Source organism: Lissotriton vulgaris, chromosome 6 (assembly GCF_964263255.1).
Source record: "Lissotriton vulgaris chromosome 6, aLisVul1.2, whole genome shotgun sequence".
In the NCBI taxonomy this organism is placed as follows: domain Eukaryota; kingdom Metazoa; phylum Chordata; class Amphibia; order Caudata; family Salamandridae; genus Lissotriton; species Lissotriton vulgaris.
This window is the reverse complement of record NC_141694.1, coordinates 508695065-508704795: the sequence shown is the minus strand read 5'-3', so window position 1 is coordinate 508704795 and position 9731 is coordinate 508695065.

The window sequence follows — 9731 nt, the reverse complement described above, 5'->3', positions numbered from 1 at the left end:
CATTCCCTGGTTTGCTCCCGAGGAAGAAAGGTGAGCGTGAGAGAGGCTCCTAATGCGTGAGACTTCAGTACATTTAAACCGAATTAAGTCTGTTTCAACCAGGGACTAAGGGACCCTTTTTGTTTTTTAGCGCGAGTAAGACGCATACAACAGCGAGGGACACGCACCCCCGCCACTGATTGAACGAGTGATAGTTGGACAACGAGTACACGGCATGGCGATCGACGCCCCGTGATCACCACTAGAAATCTAGGTAGGTGGCTTCATATTATCCCGCAGCATCCCTTGAGTGTCTTTGCACCACATACAATTTCAATACTGAGCGTGACCCTTATGCCTTACAGGTCGCTCGGAAAGGATAGAATGAGCAAACAGAGGACCTAAGATAGCATCTAATGCCACACCCGACTAAGGTATGAGCATGCAGCTATAGGTCTGTAGTAGTCGCTTGGCACTGCTCCAGATGGCATTGTAAGCTTTTGATTGATTTTTTCCAGAATCATTCTTCTAAAGTACTGACTTCATGCGGCGCACAGCCCTTCGTGTACAACTGAATCACGAGAGCCGTCCGCACTCTGTATAAAGGTAACCAGTTCAGCATAGTCCAACTATTTTAGGGGGGCCTTTTACAAATAAGTCACAAACACTGACACAAGCTTCGCTTTATTCTTTTGTTTAGATCCAAAACATTGAGAGAGCCCTGAGGAGAATCTGTAAGCTTTGACAGATTCGAAACGCGTTGGCAAGGCAAACGACAGACAGACAGTTCAAAATATTTGCCCTTGACGGGTTCAGTCTTTATTGGTGGAACTAATTGTGAATTAATTTCTGATTTCTGTCGCATCATTTCTTTTTCACCTCTTGGGTCTAGTAGCGGTTTTTTGTTTACTTCACAAAGATTAACCATTTGTGAACACAGAATTGCTATATATTTTCTCACACGTGAAGTTTGTTGATAACTGTTTGACTCAATGTGCTATTTGTATAGTTGTTGTAAATATGTATAAATGTTTTGTATTTGTATATAGGTGTATATAAAGTGTTCTTCTTGCCTATGGAAAAAGATAAATCTTACTAAAAATAATGAACAAAAGGGTTAAATAAAATTACCCATACAAACAAAGAAACATTGATTTTTGTTTGTTGTCTCATAAACTTAAGGCGAGACTAAATAAGTAGGAGGGCTAGCATTTTTGTTCTATTCACTGTAATTTGGGTCCAGCTGCCCCCTGTCCCAGGACCAAACTCCGTGGTTTTACCAACTCTAACCACTTGGCACTCTTTGTTCTAAGGCTCCGACTAGGAGCGCAGCTGGTATCTATTTTTTGTGCGAGGAACCGCCCCCCCCCTTGAACTCCAGGCTCAGGCACACCCCCTGATAGTTAATTTTCCAGGGGGTCTATCTTGCTCTTAAGAACTGGCTCAGCCACTGCTCTGCTGACCAAAGGGCCACAGGTAGGTACCAAATCGGGGGCGACAGAGTCATAATCCATGTGCTGACATTCGCTCCCTTCAGACACCCATCTTACCAAGTCACAGCGTGGACCAGGGCGGTATCGAACTGTAGTGCCGCTCAATACGGGGACCGCCCACTGAAATGCCCCGTAGCCTTTGTCTTCCGAGGCTCGGAAGCTGATCCTCGTGGCTGCAGCCTGAATCCGTACCCACAACCTAGTGCAGTGACCTCCATAGCCGCCGTACGCTCGCGGCTCTGCCTCCAGCCCCATACGCGCTTCCGCTGCGGCGGGGAAAAGATGAATCCAGCTCAAGAGGCAGCAACCAACCAGTAAGAAACAAAAAGAGAGAGGTGATAATTAAGATTGAATATCTCAAACGTTTACTATCAGGGCGCCAGATTCTTACCCTGGGTACTGCTTCAAAGCGCTTTTAAAATCGCTGTATGATGGTATTTAGCCTCGCTGCTCCCGGAGCTCCCGCGACCGACATCCGCCCTCTGCCATGTTCCTCCCCCGCAGGTCCCCCTGTACGTTTTACATGTCCTGGTAGTGAAAAAGTATTACATTTGTTTTTCACTACTGCAAGGCCTTTCTCTCCCATAGGAAAACAATGGAGTTGCCTTATTACATTTTATAAGCGTAATTTCCAAACCAGTTCATGTTTTGTGTCTTTGGATTTGGGGTGAACAGCCCTATTTAGTGGTGAAGATGTTTTTTTTATGACAATTTTAAAAATGCCACTTTTAGAAAGTACAAAAATCACACAAATACCAAGACTGACCCTCTTTCAAACACTACACTTAATTTCACACGCTTTAATCAATAACATTGGTTACTAAGTTTAGAATCCCAGTTCCTCTGAACACGTTCACTGATACATGTTTTCGGTAAAAGGAATAATAAGAGACACCCGACATTGGACTGAATTTTTGGACGGTCCGTAGTTGTGAATCCTGTTTGAGTGCTGAACTGAAGGACATTTGGAGACAACGGTTCTTGAACTAGAAGGGTTTGCTTCTGTGTTCCAATCTTTTGGACACAAAATAACGAGGTTTGGGTCTGCACTACAAGCCATCTGAGAGTGGATATCAGTTTTATGTACTGAGGAGAACCCCATTAAGGAGGAACAGTGGTTCGAAACGCAGCTACCATTTACAGTGGACCCACTGTTTTAATATGCAGTACAGAGTATAAGTATAACCCAGGGAGTGTTGAAAGAGGAATGTTTGAAATATGTACCTAGGGTACAGTTATTCTCTGACAGGGGTCCAATATCCAGAAAATTGTGGCGGGTTTGAATTGTTTTAGAATTACTTTAGGGTATAATGAATTTGCCCTGTGAGTTTGTGTGTTGAAAGAAGAATTGATGTTTTGATGTATCTCATTTAAGTTGAAATAAGAATTGATGTATTGATGTATGTAATGTATTTTGTTTTGTATGTTTCAATGTGATATAATTTATGCTTTGTATTTATGCATGTATTAATATTGGGGGAGAAACAAATACTGTTGACAATTTGTGTATGGTTCTCTGTGTGACAAAAAGGTTCATTAAAATAAAACAAATGATGGGTAATATATTAACTGAGTAACCACTGTTATTGATTAAAGCATGTGAAATTAAGTGTAGTGTTTGATAGAGGGTCAGTCTTGACATTTGTGTTATTTTGGGATTTTGAGGTGGCTCAGCCATTCTGACAATAAGAGCACAACCCCTTTGTGTGTTTGACTTTTTGAAAGTTAGCATTGTTTTGCCCTTACCTCTCTTGTGCCTGTAGCCTAGCCTGGGTCACACAACTGGGTGTGACTGACAGACTTTGCAAATAGCTCCCAGGCAGTCACACAGTAGAGGGATCAGGTGTGCCAGGGTGGGCCATCTGCTGGCAGGATGGGGTGGAGCTGAGCACAGCCCCACTGACACTCGAATAGCCTCTTTTCTGTTTTCACACAGACGGCCTACAACCCTCCATTGTCACTTCAGCCAGCTTGGAGCCAGTGCAGGGGAGTCAGTGAATTCCATGTGCTTCAAAGCCACTACTTTGAAGATTATCGCAGCTTCCAGAACCAGAACACCAGTGTATAAAAGAAGGTATTCAGACACCACCCCTTCAGTATACTCCTGGGCCTGTGCATAGTCTACCAGAAATAAGAACTATTGTGTTGCTTCATGGACTGCCACACAGCTAGACTCCTGCCCTATAAAGAAATGCTACCCTGCTATGCTGACCTGCTGCCTGCTATTCGCTTGTTTGAAGAAGAAGAATTGGATCTGTAACTCCATCTTGAACCCAAAGCGAATCACAGAACTAATCTGCTGGCTTCCTAATCTAAGCCTTACGGACATAAAAAGATCCCCAACAGCTCCTAGACCCATCTTCAGCTAGGCTGACCCCCAAGTGGCGCCTTTCAGGTCCTGGACCCTCGTTGTGGCTTTTGAGCTGTTGAAATCAAGCTTTTGGGCTCTTCGTAACTACTATTGGTCCTGTTTGCAGAGAAAATCAGTGTGAGCCGGGCCAGCTCATCTCATTGCACTAGTTCCAGCCCACCCATCCACTGTGCCTGGCCTGTTCTTCGCACCACACTGACTATCACCAGTGAGGCTCTCCTTGCACCTAGCGTCCCTTTCCAATGTGAACAGGAATCATGGCACAGAACTTGAAAAGGTAAAACTTCAGCTGTAAATTTAAAAATGTAAATTTATACTTGTATAGCACACTACTCACCCGCAAGGGTCTCAAGGCGCTTGTACGAATACCGCTGTGAAACCCATCCTGGCTTTCCCTGTGAGGCGTCCACTCCTGGGCACCACCAAGGTGGAGGCCAGGCATCCTTAGCGTTTTGGAGGCCATTGTGGCATTGTGGAGATTAAGCAAGCTATTGCCCAGAGTTGCAGAGTGGGACTCCATGATTGGAATAGGCACCGAGGCGAGAATTATCGGATCCATGGAATTTTGAGCCAAAGACACGCCAAGGCAGGGAATTGAACCCTGGTCCCGGGCTAGACCTCTGCATGAGAGTCTGCCGCTCTAATCATTGAGCCACACTTCTCCACACTGGACTAATCTGTGACTGTATCCGACCTGCACTCTATTGCAGTTGGTCTGAACTTTTGACTTTTACCCGTTCCTGCGCGACCAGATATGCAAGGTTGGTGCTTTCTGCTTTTAATCACTGTATTGCAGTTTATTCTTTAAGAATTTATAACCCCTGTTCTACAGATTGGACTTTTGTCATTGTGGTCTTGGTCCATTTATTAAATAAAGCTATATTTTTCTAACCTGAAAGGGGATCTTTTGTGTGTTGCTTTCACTGTTTTACTGCTTGAAATGTTGCACAAATACTCTACACATTGCCTCCAACTTAAGCCTGACTTCTCTGTGCCAACCTACCAGGGGGTTGGGCACAGGTACATTTGGGGTTGGTTGTGCCTTACCATGACCAAGAGTGTGGTTGCTGCTTGAGCAGGGCTTACACCCCAGTCAATCAGTAACGCTATTTCCTACAATTTAGTAGTGAGCCACATCTCGGCAGGAAAAATAATATCTGCTTTGTGGTGGATGATAAAGTCTGGCATGTTTGCTAAGTATCTGCGTTTGTTGTGTGATCTGATAGAGAGGGGTCGTTGTTGAATGGAGATATACATTAGGTTGGGTATGGCTGTGCTTGTAGAGGTGATTGGTGTTTGTGAGTTGTGCAGAATGGTAACAAAATAGATATATATTAAAGGATCAGTGAAGGATAAAGTTGGTCTAATATTTGTACATTTTATACTTTTTTTCAAGTAGATATTTGCACACCACTGATTAGTCAAAATATATTTTTTAATGGCTGATGTTTAGCACACGTCAATCCCAGGATCCAGGAATTTCAAGGATCAATGTTTCTAATGGAACTCATTCAATGAGCAGTTATTTCATGTACCTGGTAACTCTGAAATTGTTCACTCATTAACAATTTCGAGGGACAAATTTCTAGAACTGATAATTCATTGAGCAAATTCCATTGGGTGGCATATTCTAGTGTGGTCCTTCCAACTGCAGATTTTGGGGAAGCAAATGATTTAGCACAGGTCACTCATGAGATACTTTTCAAGATGGCAGCTGGAACAGGAGGTCCCTGTGTGAGCTCCTGGGGGTCTGGATTATCATTCTGTGGAAATCCAGCACTTTTGCCCCGTCAATTGACTCACCAAACCACAAGCTCAAATGCTAATAAACAGACCGAGTTGCTTGAAAAAAAAAATTGGTTGCAAGGACTTACTGCCTAGAGCTCTCCCCAGAGCTCTCCCTGCCGACGCAGCAACAGGAAAATCTGGGAGGTTTGCCCTTGGCTGGAAATAGACTGCTTGAGTGCTCCCAGACTTCTATCGGAGGACGGAGGCAAGGCTGTTGGTCTCTCTGTGCCACCTCAGGTGAGGGTGAGTCCAGAACTCTTCTGCGATGCGTCACAGGTGGCTCTGCTGTCCTAGTGGATGCAGGTCAGGGCGGACGGGGGTTTGATTGTGCTGCAGCGTCTCAGCTCAGTGTGCACTCTCGGTCGCAGACTGGTGAGATCCTGCTGCAAGCCTGTGACTCTGACGGAGCAGGCTCCATGCTGGCAGCCCCCATCGAGCCCCCATCTATGACTGTTTTTCTGTTTTCTTGCCTCCCAAAACGGAACCTGTTAAGGGTTGGTGACCCTGTCGGGGAAAGGAGATTTTTACCGGTACTGGTACCCTAGGATGAGGGGCGGTATTTAAGGATCCCAACCACAAGGCAATTCAGTTACTCGGTTCTTGGGGTGGATACAGGAGTCCATCTTGGGATTTTTGAGCCTCCATTTTGAAGGCTGTATCCTCTCCTTTTCCCCAGTGCACTGTAAAAACAGAAAGAGGACTATTCTTCCCTTAGTGCACCAGAGCACATAGAAAGAGGACTTAAGCCTCTCTATGAGACACTAAAAAGAGGAACACCCCATGCCCTCCTGATCTTAACCCCTACCTCTAGAGACTAGTAGACACCAAAACAGAAAAAGGACTACCCAAGCCCACAGAGCGGCCATCTTGGATCAGGAAACTTCTTCACCAGTGTGTGTACCCTACCCTAAGCCCCTCTATGAGACACTAAAAAGAGGAACACCCCATGCCCTCTTGATCTACCCTTCTTAGTCACCTTTCCATTACACCAACTCTGTGAATTTAAAAAAAAGCCACCCCCATTAGTTTTAACTATAAAAGACAATAATAAAAAATACAGCAGGATTAGAGCATTAGTTCTAATGAAAAAAAAAACCTGACTCTCTTGTATTCAGATAAATGTCCTGTAATGCAGAGTAACCTAAGGGTCCTCTTACTTTCTGACATTTCCCTCCATTCCACTCTTCATGGGCCCAAGTTTAGGGGGCTTAACAAACGATTAGCACCCACACCACATTTATTTATCCCACCAGTCCAAATCACCATGCCTACCACCACAGTACCCCACTTTCCTATGTCACACTTGAAACCACTTGGCCCAAACTCCTTCTACATCTCCTACCTCCGAACCTCTCAGCTAATGCTTCCAAGAAACTCAAACATAATCTGATCAATCAACATCATGAAACACTCATAACATATCTTTACTACAACTCCTCCAAAGGTCAGGAGAAAACTGATCTCATCTTCTATGCTCCCAAATCTGCAAAATGAAATACAGCCCATACAAACTACCTACACATAAGCAAAATCTCTAGCATACCACATGGCCATACATTGATAATCTCATACTCCCCCATGTTTAAGGGCCACCCTAACTATCTAGAGAACCGAAATTGTAAAGATTCAAGCCAAAGACGCCAACTTACGCTCCTTCTAATCCATATTCCCCACATTTTGCTCGCTCCCTCACACCCAACCCCACTAAAAGCACCCTCTGAAACCGACCCTAGCAGGTAAGTTATGCACACACTCCCTGCTCAACAACTCTCTGACCTGCTCCCCAAGTATCTTGAACACCACACACCTAACAAATTGCAGCTAAACACCTGCACTCCACTCCTACTTCCTCTAAATAAATACCCACACTAGACCTAGAGGAAAGACTAAGTCTTATGGGAAGTCAGCTCGATAAGGTGATACTACTTATCAACAATATGCTAATGACCCTCAAAACTTCCCCCAACTATGCCCACTGTTCACTCCTCTCCCCCTCCAGCAATGCCAGACCTTCACTTCAGCCTTCAAACACTCATAATAGCTGGATTACTACTCCTCTAAACAACTGAGCTCACAGACCGATTCAATCAAATCCTCGGATGTCACTAACGAAGCTATAGAGCTGGCCAAAACGCATCACATGATACCAACCTGGAAAAAAGAACCCACCTCCAAGATCAAGGTGATTACTGGTTTGGGTAAACTTCATACCACCCAGGAAAACAGCCATACCGCCAACACACCTCTCTGATATATCCAGGGCACCCACCTCTCAGAACACACAACAGCAACTCTAGTAATATCAACTACCTGCTTATAAACTGTAGATCTTCCTACAAGCATGCAAGTGAACTGGCGGAAGCCATCCTTAACCATGGCATCGATATTGCATTCATCAGAGAAACTTGGCTTAATAAATCATCCTACCCGATCCTCAACCTATTAGTCCCTCCTTGGTTCTGAATCATTAAAAAAGACAGAATGTATCAACAAGGCAGTGGCTTAACTATTATCCACAAAAATACCATTAAGATGGGGCAAACTGTCGACTCCACATTTAGCACTTTTGAATATCTCAGTACTACCATACGGATGAAAAAATAAAACAATGAATTGCCACCTCCTCTACCACCCTTCAAGCAACACTCGCCCCTTCAACAAACACCTATCAGACCTGGTAACTCACTGTTCAACATAATCCTAGGTAACTTCACCCTACATTGGAAGGATGAGAAAAACACACCAATCCAATCTTTAAACAAACTCTTACTTCAAACAACCTTTTCCAACACTGCATAGAAGAAATCCCACAACCGAGGCTCAACCCTTGACGCCATTATAGCCGAGGAGAAGGCGATAACCATTAGTAATATCCTCCCAGTCGACTGGTCGGACCACCACATCATTTTGTTCCGCTTAACACCTTGGCTGCTAAGGGTTTTCCCGCTGTGTGCTGAAAAGTGATTTTCCCCATTGTTCATGACAAGGTCAGCTCGTCATGAGCACAGCTCCACTGACCTACTTCGCATACCCCCAAATAGACATAAACAAAAAACCCTGGGGCACTTCTTCTCAGGCAATGCCCCCAAAGTCTGGAACTCCCTACCAGCAGATCTCAGAACCAACCCCTCCTTCATGACCTTTAAGAGAAAACTAAAGGATTTTCTCCTCGCTCAACACCTTTCACCCTCTCAACAATATGTCATAGATCTTTTTAGCAGCCTCCAATCAAGTAACTCTTGACTCTATTATCTGCCTTACGTATGGCTGTTTGTTTGTTTCTGTCTGTCTGTTTTTTTTAATGCCTGTGTACATGTTGTAAAGTGCTCTTATACCCACTGGTCCAACGAGCACTGTATAAAGCTCTCTAAATAAAAATAAATAAATAAATGAAAATATATTTCCTATAGTAGGTGTTCTAGAACTGCTCACTCAGACAGTACCAGATTTACATGGAGTAAATATTATAGCATTGATCATTCAATGAGCTGATGTTTAAGGTGCCAAAAGCACTGCCAAAGTTCACTTCTAGGGATCATTCAAGAAAGATTTGTTGCAATTATTTGATTATGGCTCACTTGGAAGTAGGTTCTGTTAGGAGTCAGGTATGCTTTCAAGCAATCTTGGAAAGTCATACTGTTTTCATGTGAGCATTCTGTAACCATTCTTCAGCAGGCAGAATCGATAAGCAGAGAAGTGGAACAGTAGTGAATATCCAATGCTTTGTAGGGATGCATAGGTTTTGAACATTTTGTGCAGATCAAGAGAGAATGTCTATGATGTAACGTTTGTGGAATGCTTACTAAGTACCAGGCATAATTTTGCAGCTGCAGTATTCATGAATCTTGCCTTTCGCTGGTCTGAACAGAGGAGTGGCAACAGAGGAGGTACATTTACCTCCTTAGCCTCTTCCTCTGATAATTGTAAAACAATACTCAGGGAGTGAAAGACAAGAACAGGACTCACATATCAAGTGAAAGTTATTGCATTATGGAGTCAGACAACTGCAGGAGTCTGAAATAAGCATAACGATGTTGCTAACTGTACATTGGACAGTGATGCTATGTCAATTCCTACAATTCTCATTAACATAGATTCTT